Source organism: Coffea arabica, chromosome 5c (assembly GCF_036785885.1).
Source record: "Coffea arabica cultivar ET-39 chromosome 5c, Coffea Arabica ET-39 HiFi, whole genome shotgun sequence".
NCBI lineage: Eukaryota > Viridiplantae > Streptophyta > Magnoliopsida > Gentianales > Rubiaceae > Coffea > Coffea arabica.
Window position 1 is genome coordinate 3,371,482 of NC_092319.1, and position 18,515 is coordinate 3,389,996.

Here is an 18,515-nt window from a genome sequence, read left to right on the forward strand (position 1 = left end):
AAATTAACGGTTAGTTATTACTCTAAGTGATATGGTAAGTGTCAGTAATAAATGTGAGATGTGAATTGGAATTTGCAGATATCATTTTATAGGGGTGGTTATTATCCGTTAGTTAAAGTTTAGGAGTTTGAATTTTATGGGGTAGTGGAAAAAACATGAGGGAAATGTGGAAAAAATATAAGTATGATTATAGGATTTGTAGGGCCGGTTACATGATTAGTTAAGAGATAAATATTTTTTAATTAAAAAAATGTAAAATTCTATTAAAATAGCATTCAAACTTTTGATAATTTTGGAAGCTCCTTATCCAAAACCCCCTCAGCAATACATTTAGATATAGATACTAAACGATAGTTATGATAGCGCAATAGTTTTTACCTGATATAACACGTTGTTGCACTTTTAGCGATCATTTGATTTATTGTTGGACATATTCGCCTAAATAAAATAACACCTAAAATTATGGAAGTAAGTTTCCTATCTAAAATGGTAAGTTAAGTGTAATAGATTAGTAACTTTTATACCTCAAAAGGTAAATTGGAATAATATTAAACTTAATTTTTAAATAAATAGATTACTACTTGATATCCCAAACTTACTTTTAAAAGAGTAAGTTTAGTTCAAATAACAGTAAGTTTTTATACATAAATAGTAATTCTTACTAATAACATGGCAATAAAAATGATTAAGGATCAAAATTTACCATTTTTTGGAATGCATGTACAATTTTTACATTAAAACCTTATCTCAAAGTAGTATTAGAAAGTTTATTTGAAATAATGATAAGATGTTTTTATTAATGATTAAAACTTAGTACCTTAGTTAGTAAGCACTCATAATATACCTTAGTAAGTTTAATTCAAGTAATAGTAAGTTTTTATACATAAATAGTAATTATTACTGATAACATGGCAAATTTGATTAATAATCAAGATTTATTGATTTATGGGACGCATGTACTATTTTACTTTAAAACTTATTTCAAACTAATATTAGGAAGTTTATTTGAAATAACGATAAGATGTTTTATCAATGATTAAAACTTAGTACCTTAGTTAGTAAGTACTCATAATATACTCGTATAATACATGATTATAGGTATAATTTAAAATTTATTGTACTTATATATTTTAAAATACAAAAACAAAAAAGCCCCCTGTGGTATAGCCATCATACAGAAAAGTCCCCTGTGATTTGATATCATACGCGTCGGTACCTCATAGTTTGAATTATTTTGAAAAGTGGACGGAAATCGTCAAATGTACGGCGTTTGTCTTAAACGCACTGGAAATGCGCGTGTTTCTTGTGGAAAATAGATTTCTACCACAAACTTGTTCCTAATATGCCTACTTTACCCTTCACACTTTAATAACAAGAGAACTTTACCTTTCGACACCTTTTCTTCTGCTTGATTCCTCTTGGATCCCAGTGTTTTCAACAATCTAATATTCAATCTTTTATATGCATCTCTTTGGTATACAAGAGCAGGCTAGACCTAGCTCAACACGTCTTTTAACCTCATCCAAAGCACAGCTAACAGCATTTTGAAATGCTTCTGAGTTACTTTGCTTCTCTATCTGAGAGAAATGTGGCCGGAAGGGCTTTAGGAGAGATGCATCATTCCAAGCAAAAGTTCGGTCTCCAAAATATGCTACGAGAAAACAGTCCTTTTTGTAATATTTGACTGCCTTCTCTGAAGCATCAGCAGGATCAGATATTTGTCCAGGCCACCAAGGATGGCTTCTGACTTTTCCCCAAACTAAATCTGTTATGGAGAATTCATTTTCATTCTGTGGTGGCGAAACATATCCAGCTTGATGTATACTCAGCAAGCTTGGAAGCTTTTCTGTTTTCTCGTCCATTCTTTCTGTTGGGTCCGTCTCAGAAGCATTTTCTGGACTTGATAAATCTTGCTCTTTATGGTTAACCTGTCCATCATGCTGGTACTATTCTCCAACTCCTATATCTTTCTAGTCCTCTAAAGACTTAGTATCTGGAATAGCAACCTGCATCAGATCATTAGGAATATCAATCTGCATCACATCATTACCATTGGTCTGGCGGCATTCACTTTTGCTTTCAACCAACTGAGACACTACCCCAGATTCTGCTGTTCTATTGGTTTGATCCCCATTTGGTTGAAAAGTTTCATGACTGCCAATATCAACCTCGCCATGGAGACATTCAGAAACACCTGCACCTTCAGATCGATCAGAATCTTGAGCATTAGAGAGAGAAGCATTAGTATCGATACCAGTACAAGATACTTCTGCAATTTTCGCTTATATTAAAAGGGTATTTTCGTCGTTTCACTTAACCCCGTTACATTTGACGATTTCCGTCGATTTTTCAGAATAATTCAAACCATGGGGTACCGACACGTATGATATGAAACCACGAGGGATTTTTCTGTATGATAGCTATACCACAAGGGGCTTTTATGTTGTTAACCCTATGAAAAATAGTATGAACTAAACCTACTCTCCAAAAAGTAAATTTCGGATATGCAGTGGTAATTTATTTTTAAAAAATTTAAGTTGCATATTTATTTCAATTTGCGCTTGAACATACATCGATCGGTGCTCTCTGGATGCGTCCAAACTCCAGTGAATGTCTTTAAACTAAATTCTAATCAAAGTAGTATCCAAAATGTAATGATTCAGAGTAAAATGCCCATAAAACTTAGTACAAGGACAGCTAGTGTGAATATCCGTGCTATCCAAAATATTTATGTATTTTACATAAATATAATGATTCAGAGTAAAATGCCCATAAATAGATAGTATTTTGTTGATGTAATGCCCATAATCGGTGGCCCCATGATGGCTTTGTTTAGTAATTAGTACTGCTTACGCTTCTTCACAAATGTTTTATTCTTAGGCCCTTTATATTTATGTTAATTCCGTGACATCCCAACACATTTTTAGCTTCTGCAGTTTGCAACATTTCCAAATCTCGGTTATAGGTCACCACTTACTTTTGTAAAAATAACCCTTCTTGATCCGTACATGTCAGGTTGCAACGTGCCGCTTTCTTTGCCATATGCTTTACTTTCTACACCTCTTCTTTGATTACTAAACATACTGCAGCAACATCCCATTAAATAAATAGGCGAGGCCGAAAAGTTTTTCTAACAATCCTCCACCAGAAAGGCAAAAACCACCACCACGATGCCATCGCCGCCAGTAGAGATTGATTACCTTCATCAATTTAGAAACATTAATTATTATTACTCTTTAACAGTACTCAAATGACTGCGAGGGGATGCTTCTTTGAGTTGTAGACCCACGGCCCCAACAATTTACCGAAACCGACTACGCTCAGTAGCAAGTTTTCCATTGAACTAGCAAGTCACCCTTATTTAATATTTAGATTGTTAGTATTGAATATAATCTACCCTATTTAATGCACTTAGATTTTTCAAAACATATTATATATGAAAAATCAACTTTATTTAATGTAAGGGTATTTTAGAAAAATAGTAATCTAAATTTATTTTTCCAACAAAATTAATTACTTTTTCTTAAACTGTGTGAAAAAAAACTAGGACTATCAAAATGGAACAGAGGAAATACATTTTATCATATAATTTTCTATCTTCTTTATTTTGTGTGTGTGTGTGTGTGTGTGTTTTTTTTTTTTTTTGGGTTAGGATACTAGAAACAAAGCTAAGGTACTGAGATATTGAAAGGATTAATCTTTCCAACACTGACAATGTATATACTATTAGCGTTTGATGATTGACAACTATGCAAAATTTGAATTTGAAATTCAACTTTTGCACACATATCATGAATCCAACGATGATAGTGTATACACCGTCAGTGTAGGAAATATTTACTCGCATTGAAATTGACAATATTGGATATTTGAATGTATCCATAACAGTTGGTTCTAATATGAAGTTATGCGGGCTAATTTATCTATAAATTTGTGGCCAAATGTTCTTTGTCTCTCCTATTGGAAAAATACCATTCTCAATTTATACTTTGGGTTTTCAAATAAGGACTAACCTAACAATCACTTTCAAAATTTTTGTGATACTAAATCTCCGCAAAAAAAGGTTTTGCCCTTTTTTTTTTTTACTTCCATTTTATAGTATAATTGTAGGTTCGTAATAAGTCAATAACTAATCCTATTAAACCTAAAAGGATAATAACAATTGTGATGCAAGTTTCGTTGCCTAAGAACAAAAGATAAGAAAACTTGTACAAATAATTAATTTAATTAATCAAAGAATAGAGAGATTACAATATTTTGTAAATTTCTTAAATCAACGCAAAAAGTCCTTTGATTCTTGTCTTCAAAGAACTTTAATTGAAAGGCCAAAGAGGCTCGTTCTCTGATCAAATCAATGGTTTTTATAATTTAGGGATGGACAACGGTGACTTGATGATGTTTACTAGATGTCTAATTTTCAAACTCTACTACGAGTACATACTTGATTTTAACTTGAACTTGAATCTAAGGGCCACACTTGAATATCCAATCTTCAAATTTTGCTACAAGCACCATATTTGATTTGACGTGAACTTTGAATCGGATGTCCTCAAAAGGACACTTGAACTTGAATTCAAGGGCCACAGACTTGTCATTGGATTTAACATCATTTTGAAATATAATCCAATGACCAAAGGCTTATTCGTAGATTTGATTTTTTGACTTGAGAGAATTTGATTGAGTATTTTCAAAAATTGAGGACTTGGGATGTCGCTTGACTTGAAGGGGAGACCCATATTTACAACCAAAATAGGTAGGCTTAGATTTTTAGGAAAAAAAAATCTTGTAAAACCGTCTTACAATTCAAATAACTTGTAACTCAAGAAATCTGTTTAACTTAAGCTTTGATGATAGGTGAAACAGAGTAATTCATTGCAAATTAATTTCAATAACGAACTCATTTTCACTTAAAAATGCACCGTGCACTTTCATTTTGAAGACCATGTGGCGTTGGCCCAATTTGATTGCAAGGTTTAGCGGACTTGCCCCAAAATTCATTTAATTAAACTTAATCAAGACAATATTTTTTTTATCTTGGCTAAATAAATTAATATAATTTGATCTTCACTGCCGACAAAGATGCTTTTTGTAATTGAAAACCAAAAATGATCTGACTAAAAGGGAAATGTTATTTGTACTTCTATTTTTGTTATTTACACTCCTACTATTATTTTGATCATATAGTTTTTATTTATTAAATTATATGATAAAACAAACAACAGGAGTGCAAATAACGAAAAAATTGGAGTGCAAATAATATTTTCCTGACTAAAAAAAGATCCATGTTTGTCAATACAAAATTATTTAACACCATTGGCAAAGTATATCCAAAGTCTTCTGTTGTAAGTGATCCCCAAATCTTGCTCAATGACTTCAGCATCGAGTGCATCTTGCACAAATGGTTCTCCTGTTCTCATCTCTAGGAGCACAAGTACAAGGGAAAACATTTCACCGGTCATGTTGTATACATTTCTTGGCATTGAAACATTAATTTTATAAGTTCATCTTGTATATACTAACAATGTACAGAGTATTATTTTTAGATACATATCATGTATACAAAAAATGATATTCGAATTCAAATTGGAATTAAGTGACATACATCTAAGAGTGAAAGTATACATACTGTCAGTCAGTGTATATAAGATTAATCCTAATTCTATATACATGTTCCACCTTTTCATAATCCAAAACACAATTTTTCTTTCCAACCCATAGCCCTAGAAGCACCAAATAAAGATAATTATTTGGTATATTTAATATTTATGCAAAGAAGGAAGACAAAGTATCAAGGTCGCCAAGAGGGGTTTGGAAAAATTTACCAATCTCTACTTTGCATTAAAAAGTGAACAAGAAGGGGGAACAACTTTTGGAATCAAAGTTTCACCTCCCAATGAAACTGTAGCTAAGATCAACGTCAGTGTTTGACTTTTGTTTTTCTTATCTAATTTTCTAAAATTTAAAATTGTATTTAGTTTTTTCCAGAATATATTCTTTTTTTAAACTATATTTTATTGGTTTTTTTGCTTTTAAATTATACGGTAAAGTAGCAAATCTCATTTGCCTACACTTTGTGGACGCCAATATATAATTATGTATTGGGTTGGGATAGTCAAGTCCGTGGATGTCAGGTCACAATTATTGCTTAGTTAGAGTTTATAATTTTTTTATAAGTTTATAACTGATTCTTATTAATTAATTTCACAAGTTAGGGCATTCTAGTAATTTTCTCCAAACCAGATAGGGGAGATGGATTTTTCCTTGTTCTTTTCTTGGTAGGATCCCTAATTCCACTTGGTACATCAACAATGAATTATTCCTCTATATTTGAAAGGTTAGAAGGTTCAAGTTTAACTAATAGTGTTTAAATTAGATGATGCCATACATATTGTAACGCCCCCACTTCTCCCTAAGGCGAACCAAAGGGTATCCGCGGGACGCCTGCCTAGCTCTCGCCAGAACTCAAGCAATTCCATTCAACTTATAGTCGGACCACACAATACAAGCCAATAACTTAGATACAATAAAATGCGGAAACGTTCAAACTTAATAATAGTCATCCATTCTCCAAACCACACGTCGGTATACAAAATACATTTCGTCCAAAGGTTACATTTCCATACCAAAAGTACAATCCCAAAATCAAAGGCATAACCAAAAGTAATAGCAAACCCTAAAACGAAAATACATAAGGAGGGCTTCTCCATTTTACCTCCGAGTTCAAACCTGTTAAGGAAAACAAATCTACAGGGTGAGCAAAACGCTCGTGAGGCCAAGAACACACATGCAAACACATAGTTCAGATAACAAGCCCAAATAACAATTCAGGTATTAGCTTGCAAGTAATTAATAACACCAATAAACTGTAACCAGAAACAATTCAAGGATATAGAAGCTCTCAGGAGCTAAGTTCCACATTTGCCGATACCATTTATATATCTTTCCGTGATGACTCTCCGTCAACCGGATTGATATTTTCATATCCGTAGTTCACCACTTACTTCCCATCCGTCCACCATACACCACTTCGGGCCCGCACTACATTTATAAGGCGATACTATACGAGTATGCCAAGCGAGATCTCTCAATAGATCAAGCTTATCATTTGAATCTCATGGCTCACCGAGGTTCCCGACCAACCCCATGCCGGCTCGAGTTCCAAGGTCGGCCTATGAGTTTGGGCGTCCCCCATTTGTCATGTAAATGTCGAGGAGATTCACTCCATCGACGTATGCAATCATAGCATACCATTTCATGTATTCAAGCATTTGATAGGTTTAAGCAGACATTTTAAGTCATGTAAACCAAGCAAATCATGTTAAGCATGAGTCATTCGTTTCAAATGAGAACGAGTGCGATCAAGTACACACTCGACTCCATTTTGTCAAAATCAGTTAAGCTAAGCATGAAATCAGGTGAATCAAGCATGAATCAAGACTTTAGAGTTCAAGTAGGCATACACTTGACACTCACCAAGTTATGCAAGCAAGTAAATTGGAGGAAGAGTTCAAACTTCCACAGTAGGGTCCTCTTGGAGGTCCTCGTGCGTGCCTGAGCAAATAATAGTGAATTATCACCCATATCCCAAATATCGAGGAATAATTCGTTCACTAGTATTACTCTAGGAAATTCCGTGAAAATGAACCTCAATTACTCGTAAATCGAGGTTCGAGAGAGGTTTGATAACATTCAACAATATTTAAGTCTTTATCTAGGAAATCGGGGATAAAACGTTTAGATAATATCAAAAGAATAAAGAGTTCTTGAAAAACTCTATTTCCTTGAAAGTTGGAAAAATTTCAGTTTTGTTATGAATCTTTGAAAAATCGTAACTCACTCGGCATAAGTCAAGAATTGGAAAACTTTATACCGTTGAAAACCTCTTAGAAAGTACTGCAAGTTCCTAGAAGACACTTTTCCATGAATCGAAGTGGAAAGTGCTCAAAAATGAGCCTAAAGTTGCTGTTCCAAATCACCCAGGATTGAGCCGGGGTTGGTTTTTCGCTAACTTTGAAAATTCGGCAGAATTCACTCGTTGCAAACCAGCCCATGAAATTTATAGCTCAATTAGAGGTGCAAGTAAGGTTTAGGTCAGAACAAACGGATCAAGAATCGGAGTTTCGAGCACCAAGATATGGTAGCTCAAAGTTGGGAAAAATTCACGACTGTTACAAAATTTCCAGATTTGGTTCCAACTTTGGACCTTTAGTTAAGTGCCGAAACGGACTTGGATTGACACCAAATTTTGCAGTATAATAATTCCATATGAAGGTTATCTCTCTATCAAATTTCACGGAAAAATACCCTCGGGAGGGGGGTCATTCAATCAACCAAAGTTTGGAAAAATCCTTAAGGCAATCTGTCCAAATCTAAGATTTTCAAAACGAGCAGTCGCCGTATTTTGATCATAACTCTCTCAATTTAACTCGGAATTGGGAATGGTTGATAGTGTTAGAAAATAAATTCATAGGGCTACAACTTCACAAAAGAAATCGTTTCAAGTTCGGCATGTAACTGGTTCAAAATCAAGCCTCAAGTTGCAGCATCATCAAATCATTTCGGCAGAACGGAGAAACAGGACAGTCGACGTCAGATGAATGGTGTGGCTCACACACATGAAACCAGAATGTGCATTATACACCGTTGGAAACATGGGAACGTCTAGTTTCAAATGCCGCTGACGGCACTTGATTTCGACGTCGGAGTACGGAGTTATGGACAAAATACAACCACTGGTCTGGATTACGGCGAAACCGTTTTCCAGATTACCAGTTTTTGAAATAAATTCGTTTGAGCGACCAAAACTCAATATTTTTCAACAAAATTTTGTACACAACTTCTACAACATGTAAACAACATAATCAAGCCTTTAAATCCTCAATTATCTGCAGTAAAGTGACCGAACAGAGCAGGGGTAAAATGGGAACTTCTTGTTTCAAGAGTTAAACAACGTTTCTGTCAAGAATGCACCTTTAATCTACTTCCTTAAGCTCTAATTCAGCAAATAAACCATCATCAAACATCATCACAGCCATCAATCCAAAGTGGGAGTTCATAGAGCCCACATTTCCAACAATCCAAGCTACTAAAGTAAAGATTCCAACTCAAATGCGTAAATCAACTTCCATAAGACAAGTTGAAGGTGTTAGATTGTTACCTACTTTGATGGTTGGTTTGAACAGAATTTTCGGTCCTTTGAAGCTTGAAGAAACCGTGAAAGCTCCTCCCTTTTTCAGCCTATGTTGTTGTCCAAGTGAAAAGCTAAACGAATGTGAAGTTTGGTGAGAATCTATGGAAGTTTTGGTAGAAATTTGGTTGAGTTTTAGAAGAAAAGAAATGGTGACTTTGGTTGTTCCTTTGCTGCAGTCTAGCCGGCCATTGTAGCAGAGAAAAGGAAATGAATTTCGGCTCTGTAGCCTTTGCGTACAAAAGACGCTTGACGTCAAATCCTTTGATACGTCAAATCAATTTTAACTAGTACCCTACGCGCGCGTTTTGTATCCGATTTCTCTTACGTTTGTTGCACTAGTGCACTAAACCTCTAGGGCCCTTACATTCATATAAATATTATTCATTCTTAATTGTCCCAAAATAATGGTCCAAAGTCCCTCAATTAAGCGCGCACGTGAAAACACGTATTTCTAATTTAGGCGCAATAAAAATTAAAACCTTTGAGAAATTCTTATAACAATCGTACCACTAGTTATCACTTGAATACTTAAACCTAAAATTGCCTATTTTAGAACCATTGTATATGTCTCAAATTTTGAGTTTATTGTACTCCCAATTGGCTAAAGTGTTTAGACACGTTTTCATTTTTTCGCTAATCAAGCTTTTAAGAAAATAATTTTTGAAATGAGGCGCTTTAAAAATATAACGAAACTATAAAACCATGTACTTAGGTCTAATAAGGCTAGAAAATATTATTCGCAATAAATGGGCAATTAAATATACAAATGAGCTCGAAAATAGGAATTTAAAATAATAAATTTCGCGAGTCCTCACAGGAGTCTAGTACTAATTCCTCAATTAACTTTTCTTAATCTATTATTGATCATCTTTAATTCTCCAATATTAATACACTCCTGATTCAAGTATAGCCTCGAAAACGTGTACTTGTTATTTCGAACTAAACGAATTTCTGAAAAGTGAATTTTCCAACAAAATGTTTTAAAATTATAAAGAGGCGTCATTCCATATAAATGAATTTAAAATGGTCGAAACAAATAATTCGAAGAAAATGAGTGAATAATCTTTTAAATATTCCAGTAATATTCTATAAAAATAAGAAAATTTTCGGGTCCTCACATCCTCCCCTTCTTGAAAGGAATTTCGTTCTCGAAATTCATACTTAGAACAATATCATTCCCTTCATGGTTAAGCCTATCAGATCAATCATTGACTTACATTTTCCAACTCATTCCAAATCATGAGTTGATTACTTTATTTCGGGAAATTTTAACTTTCAGAAGGCATATACAATCACCTCATCATATATTATTAATATACATTCTAAACCATCCTTTGAACCATCTGTATAAATCACAAAATCACCTCATCCGCTTGGTAAAGCCAATACAATTGCACTGGTTAAACGATTTTCACCTTCAAATTCTTCCTCACATTTAGAATCTCAAATAACTTGCCAAGTCTCGTATCCTTAGAAGTCCCTGATCAAACCAAGGTAATATTCGACTACCTCTAAGAACTCCAAATTTCGGTAGGATTTTCTAGTCATTTCCTCTTAAACAGCTTCCACTTAAGTTGAGTTAACAAAAATTTCTTCCTTAGATATTATATAACTTAGAAAGGCTATTTCTTCCCATCGAACTCACATTTATTGGACTTAACAAAAGTTAGCATTCTCTCGGGGTTTGTAAAACTACCATCAGGTATTTTTTTTCATGATCTTCTCAAACTTTAGGGTATATCAATACATCATCAATAACTGCCATCACAGATTAATCCTATTACGATTTAAAACCTTGATGCATTAATGCAATAATTGCTGCTAATACATTAGTCAACCCAAATGGCATAACTGAAAATTCAAGCATCCCCATCTTGAATTGGAAGTGGTTTTAAGCACATCAGTTTCTAGAATTCCCGGTTGGTAGTAACTCTACTTTAAATCCCTTATTCGCTGCTCTTGACTCTTGATTATAATTCTCGTTTATGTGAGGCTATGGAGTATTTGTTCTTAATAGTCTCATCGTTCAAATCTCAATAATCTATGTATATATAGCCTCAAGCGTCCATTCCAAATATAACATCCGGTCCTTAACTGTTAGACTCATTCAAGCCATCAAATATTTCCTTTCACTCACCCAAATCTCACAACTTTTAATATCTCAAGTTGGCGATTAAACATTGGATCCCATCTTCAACCCTAAGTTCTTGACTTTTTTTTTTTTTTTCTTCCCAGAATTCAGCCAATTTAGTTTGGAATTCCAACTCCTTGTGAAGAATTTCTATTTCTATATGCATCTCTTCCAAACTTTTCATTCATTCATTTTCTTAATCCTGACTGTTAGCCTATCAACAACTCAAGCATCTAAATAAGTAGCAAATCAGAATTTGAAACTCAACTATCCACAACCTGTGAATTCTCACGCATCTAAGTCATCCAGGTATATTTACTCTTCCCTCTCCTCGAATGATAATTAAGAAAATCCACACACACGACTAAAGTAATACCTCTTGATATAATGATATGTACTTTCATTCTAAGGTCTTACTCCCGTGTGTAGTGAAACCATAATTTACACGCCATATGAAACAAGTTCCAAATCCTAACAAAAAAAACTGTTACGCACTAGCAGGACCAAAATCCCTTTCCTCAAAATTTTGTCTAAATCAAACTAATCATGACTTACAAGATAAGGTCAAGACTTTTGATGTATTTTGAATGTATCTGTGGCAAAATGCGATTCAAAATTTTCAAAATTAGAGTTAAAGATACAAATTTTTCTTCACGACCCAAAACTAAATTTTCTTAGTAAGAGATTTCAAATAATGTTTAACCACAATCATCAATACATATTTAAAATCTCTCAAATAGATTTAAGAATATTAATCATGCAACTTAGTGCATGATTTTTAAAACATATACATAATAATCATAACATATACATGGAGGGTGTTCTAACACTTTTCCTCAAAGTTTCGAGTTAAATCTATGTTCGAGTAAGGCGTATATTTTAGAAAATACCTTTAAGAAAGATAGGTAAACATGTAGGTTCAAATTCGCATAACCTGTGATCCAATACCTTTACCACCCTTTTTTTCAACCAAGAGTTAACTCTACTGGTACATAAAATCCGATCATTTCTAATACCTGATTCATAACAAATAGGCATTCATGTTCCTAAGAAAGATTCGAACTTGAACTCTATCTAATTTCGAGTCTCAAACGAGTTCAAAATGTGTATACATATATATATATATATATATATATATATATATATATATATATATAAATTTTGTGAAAAGTAAAATAAGTGAATCTATGTATAGTATTAGTCAAGTAAAATTGAAAGCGCTTTTGTTCAAATAGAACAAATTGGTAATGAGTTCAAGTCATCTCACCAAACCCACGAAATACTTTTGGAGTTCAAACTTTCACAAAAGTTGAAATATGGCCACAGGACCAATCATAATATACGCATAAAGCAGCTATTAAAATTTCACACAGGAAAATCTCACTAAGTTCCCAACTAGGTTAATCCATTATACACTGGTAGATCTAATCTTCTGGTTTATTCTCGATTCATATTCAGTACTAGGATCTCATTAAATTATATAAGACTATCCATCAATTTTTCTCACGAGTACAAGGTTGTCTAAGTCCTCGGCCACGACCCCTTTTCCTATTCCTGCTACCATACTTAATAGGAGTCTATAAGCGCAAGAAAGGAATAATTAATCATAAAAGAACTTAATGCATGTACAAGTTGCAAAAATATTTAGAATCAAGACATGATTCTTTACATGTATCGAAGGTTATAGTATGAGTTAAGAAGTCACAAAACAAGCCCAATATGTCAAATACTGTATACAGGCAATTAAGGGTCACAAAATGTAGAAGTATATGCAAGCGGGATACAAAAGGTCTCACGGCGTGCACCACCCTTCCTAAGTCCTTAATTAAACCAATGGGTCCGAATATCACTAATTCCAATCAGATCACATGCCTTTACGAAATTAGATCCAATCAAACCATAACACAAGCGGAAACCAAAGGTTATCCATTCGAAATTCAAAATCTTTAATAAGCAAGCCACCAACCAGAGCACCATCATCTTCAAGAATAACTAGTCTTAGGGTTTTATAGTTAAAACCTCAAGCTCCAAGTTCAAACCCAATAATTAAGTACAACTTGTTAACTTACGTGTCAAATGGAAACCAAGTCAATTCACACTAACTGCGTGTTCTTGAATGCAGTTACTCTATATCTCAAAGTTCCCTCAATCCGTACACCTAAAGATAGGCTCACCCTTCTTGAAAACCAAGAATTTTAAAAGATAAGAAGAGTATTTAAAGTAACAAAAATCTTATCAAGTTCAAGATCTTCATTATAAAAACATAAGTTCGCCGTTCTTTCGAAAATTCAAGATATTATTATTATTATTATTATTATTTTAAAGCATAGATGAATTCAAGTGTGAGAATACACCAGTATACAATCAAGAGGGAAAGTCTAGTTTAGGAAATTTTAACCTTGTATCAGCCCATCACATACAAAATTTCAACAAACTCATCAGCTATTCACAAATTTTTAAATTGCAATTCAAGTAAAATTCACATATTTACCAAAATCGAAGAATTACACTTACTTAAAGCATATATATATTATTTCCAATCATCGTTTGAAAATAAAACTAGTACATCCTCATTTTTCCTTTAGAATTTCAAAGCATAAATTCTCTAGGAGGTAAATGAGCAGGAAAATGCATTTTATTCCTTTGAAACTCTTTTATTTGGGTTCACAATCACGATACATAGTGTTTGACCATCAAATCTCGGTCTCTTATCCGCTTTAGCCAGCACTAATAATTGTCTCACTTCTTTCCACACTTACAAGTGTAATAATAATTCAAATTCTTCCAATCTTTCACTACTAATCTCTCATCCCATATTTTCCTTCAATATAACATCGGCTAATTCCTCAATTTTTATTTCTACAAGTCCCAAGTAAGAAACTCTCAAGTAACCAATTTCTTTAACCCGTAGGATACAATAGACCCTCTAGTTTACAAAATATTCAAATTAATCCCACAGTCAGGCATCCTAAACTTTAAACCTAGGATACACTATAAGATCTAAAGCCTAGGCTCTGATACCAACTGTAACGCCCCCACTTCTCCCTAAGGCGAACCAAAGGGTATCCGCGGGACGCCTGCCTAGCTCTCGCCAGAACTCAAGCAATTCCATTCAACTTATAGTCGGACCACACAATACAAGCCAATAACTTAGATACAATAAAATGCGGAAACGTTCAAACTAATAATAGTCATCCATTCTCCAAACCACACGTCGGTATACAAAATACATTTCGTCCAAAGGTTACATTTCCATACCAAAAGTACAATCCCAAAATCAAAGGCATAACCAAAAGTAATAGCAAACCCTAAAACGAAAATACATAAGGAGGGCTTCTCCATTTTACCTCCGAGTTCAAACCTGTTAAGGAAAACAAATCTACAGGGTGAGCAAAACGCTCGTGAGGCCAAGAACACACATGCAAACACATAGTTCAGATAACAAGCCCAAATAACAATTCAGGTATTAGCTTGCAAGTAATTAATAACACCAATAAACTGTAACCAGAAACAATTCAAGGATATAGAAGCTCTCAGGAGCTAAGTTCCACATTTGCCGATACCATTTATATATCTTTCCGTGATGACTCTCCGTCAACCGGATTGATATTTTCATATCCGTAGTTCACCACTTACTTCCCATCCGTCCACCATACACCACTTCGGGCCCGCACTACATTTATAAGGCGATACTATACGAGTATGCCAAGCGAGATCTCTCAATAGATCAAGCTTATCATTTGAATCTCATGGCTCACCGAGGTTCCCGACCAACCCCATGCCGGCTCGAGTTCCAAGGTCGGCCTATGAGTTTGGGCGTCCCCCATTTGTCATGTAAATGTCGAGGAGATTCACTCCATCGACGTATGCAATCATAGCATACCATTTCATGTATTCAAGCATTTGATAGGTTTAAGCAGACATTTTAAGTCATGTAAACCAAGCAAATCATGTTAAGCATGAGTCATTCGTTTCAAATGAGAACGAGTGCGATCAAGTACACACTCGACTCCATTTTGTCAAAATCAGTTAAGCTAAGCATGAAATCAGGTGAATCAAGCATGAATCAAGACTTTAGAGTTCAAGTAGGCATACACTTGACACTCACCAAGTTATGCAAGCAAGTAAATTGGAGGAAGAGTTCAAACTTCCACAGTAGGGTCCTCTTGGAGGTCCTCGTGCGTGCCTGAGTAAATAATAGTGAATTATCACCCATATCCCAAATATCGAGGAATAATTCGTTCACTAGTATTACTCTAGGAAATTCCGTGAAAATGAACCTCAATTACTCGTAAATCGAGGTTCGAGAGAGGTTTGATAACATTCAACAATATTTAAGTCTTTATCTAGGAAATCGGGGATAAAACGTTTAGATAATATCAAAAGAATAAAGAGTTCTTGAAAAACTCTATTTCCTTGAAAGTTGGAAAAATTTCAGTTTTGTTATGAATCTTTGAAAAATCGTAACTCACTCGGCATAAGTCAAGAATTGGAAAACTTTATACCGTTGAAAACCTCTTAGAAAGTACTGCAAGTTCCTAGAAGACACTTTTCCATGAATCGAAGTGGAAAGTGCTCAAAAATGAGCCTAAAGTTGCTGTTCCAAATCACCCAGGATTGAGCCGGGGTTGGTTTTTCGCTAACTTTGAAAATTCGGCAGAATTTACTCGTTGCAAACAGCCCTTGAAATTTATAGCTCAATTAGAGGTGCAAGTAAGGTTTAGGTCAGAACAAACGGATCAAGAATCGGAGTTTTGAGCACCAAGATATGGTAGCTCAAAGTTGGGAAAAATTCACGACTGTTACAAAATTTCCAGATTTGGTTCCAACTTTGGACCTTTAGTTAAGTGCCGAAACGGACTTGGATTGACACCAAATTTTGCAGTATAATACTTCCATATGAAGGTTATCTCTCTATCAAATTTCACGGAAAAATACCCTCGGGAGGGGGGTCATTCAATCAACCAAAGTTTGAAAAAATCCTTAAGGCAATCTGTCCAAATCTAAGATTTTCAAAACGAGCAGTCGCCGTATTTTGATCATAACTCTCTCAATTTAACTCGGAATTGGGAATGGTTGATAGTGTTAGAAAATAAATTCATAGGGCTACAACTTCACAGAAGAAATCGTTTCAAGTTCGGCATGTAACTGGTTCAAAATCAAGCCTCAAGTTGCAGCATCATCAAATCATTTCGGCAGAACGGAGAAACAGGACAGTCGACTTCAGATGAATGGTGTGGCTCACACACATGAAACCAGAATGTACATTATACACCGTTGGAAACATGGGAACGTCTAGTTTCAAATGCCGCTGACGGCACTTGATTTCGACGTCGGAGTACGGAGTTATGGACAAAATACAACCACTGGTCTGGATTACGGCGAAACCGTTTTCCAGATTACCAGTTTTTGAAATAAATTCGTTTGAGCAACCAAAACTCAATATTTTTCAACAAAATTTTGTACACAACTTCTACAACATGTAAACAACATAATCAAGCCTTTAAATCCTCAATTATCTGCAGTAAAGTGACCGAACAGAGCAGGGGTAAAATGGGAACTTCTTGTTTCAAGAGTTAAACAACGTTTCTGTCAAGAATGCACCTTTAATCTACTTCCTTAAGCTCTAATTCAGCAAATAAACCATCATCAAACATCATCACAGCCATCAATCCAAAGTGGGAGTTCATAGAGCCCACATTTCCAACAATCCAAGCTACTAAAGTAAAGATTCCAACTCAAATGCGTAAATCAACTTCCATAAGACAAGTTGAAGGTGTTAGATTGTTACCTACTTTGATGGTTGGTTTGAACAGAATTTTCGGTCCTTTGAAGTTTGAAGAAACCGTGAAAGCTCCTCCCTTTTTCAGCCTATGTTGTTGTCCAAGTGAAAAGCTAAACGAATGTGAAGTTTGGTGAGAATCTATGGAAGTTTTGGTAGAAATTTGGTTGAGTTTTAGAAGAAAAGAAATGGTGACTTTGGTTGTTCCTTTGCTGCAGTCTAGCCGGCCATTGTAGCAGAGAAAAGGAAATGAATTTCGGCTCTGTAGCCTTTGCGTACAAAAGACGCTTGACGTCAAATCCTTTGATACGTCAAATCAATTTTAACTAGTACCCTACGCGTGCGTTTTGTATCCGATTTCTCTTACGTTTGTTGCACTAGTGCACTAAACCTCTAGGGCCCTTACATTCATATAAATATTATTCATTCTTAATTGTCTCAAAATAATGGTCCAAAGTCCCTCAATTAAGCGCGCACGTGAAAACACGTATTTCTAATTTAGGCGCAATAAAAATTAAAACCTTTGAGAAATTCTTATAACAATCGTACCACTAGTTATCACTTGAGTACTTAAACCTAAAATTGCCTATTTTAGGACCATTGTATATGTCTCAAATTTTGAGCTTATTGTACTCCCAATTGGCTAAAGTGTTTAGACACGTTTTCATTTTTTCGCTAATCAAGCTTTTAAGAAAATAATTTTTGAAATGAGGCGCTTTAAAAATATAACAAAACTATAAAACCATGTACTTAGGTCTAATAAGGCTAGAAAATATTATTCGGAATAAATGGGCAATTAAATATACAAATGAGCTCGAAAATAGGAATTTAAAATAATAAATTTCGCGAGTCCTCACAGGAGTCTAGTACTAATTCCTCAATTAACCTTTCTTAATCTATTATTGATCATCTTTAATTCTCCAATATTAATACACTCCTGATTCAAGTATAGCCTCGAAAACGTGTACTTGTTATTTCGAACTAAACGAATTTTTGAAAAGTGAATTTTCCAACAAAATGTTTTAAAATTATAAAGAGGCGTCATTCCATATAAATGAATTTAAAATGGTCGAAATAAATAATTCGAAGAAAATGAGTGAATAATCTTTTAAATATTCCAGTAATATTCTATAAAAATAAGAAAATTTTCGGGTCCTCACACATATATTAATAAACAATGATTAGATAATATTAAAAATAGAAAGAATGACAAAAAAGTAGACAAAACAGAACAAGAAGAATTTTTGTTTTGAGTTGTTGCCCAACTAGACTTTTTTCTTTTTGCCAAGTGAATTACTATCTGGTTATTTTAGTTAACTTGACCGCCACCGAACCAGGCAAATTCTATTTTACACCTACTTTTACTTTATACTAGGGGAAGGGTTAGGAGAAGGGATGGATCCAAGGGGGTC

At 34.4% G+C, this 18,515-nt stretch overlaps 2 long non-coding RNA genes across 2 annotated transcripts; both read right to left on the reverse strand.

Moving 5' to 3' along the window:
- Positions 1 to 6,529: 6,529 nt before the first annotated feature.
- On the reverse strand, positions 6,530 to 7,865 carry LOC140007405 (uncharacterized). The gene is made up of 2 exons (XR_011814716.1): positions 7,474 to 7,865; positions 6,530 to 6,726 (listed from the first exon to the last, which is right to left on the reverse strand). It is a non-coding gene; the product is annotated as an uncharacterized lncRNA (long non-coding RNA).
- Positions 7,866 to 14,519: 6,654 nt separating this feature from the next.
- LOC140007406 (uncharacterized) lies at positions 14,520 to 15,821 on the reverse strand. Its single transcript, XR_011814717.1, has 2 exons — positions 15,430 to 15,821; positions 14,520 to 14,682 (listed from the first exon to the last, which is right to left on the reverse strand). It is a non-coding gene; the product is annotated as an uncharacterized lncRNA (long non-coding RNA).
- Positions 15,822 to 18,515: the final 2,694 nt, after the last annotated feature.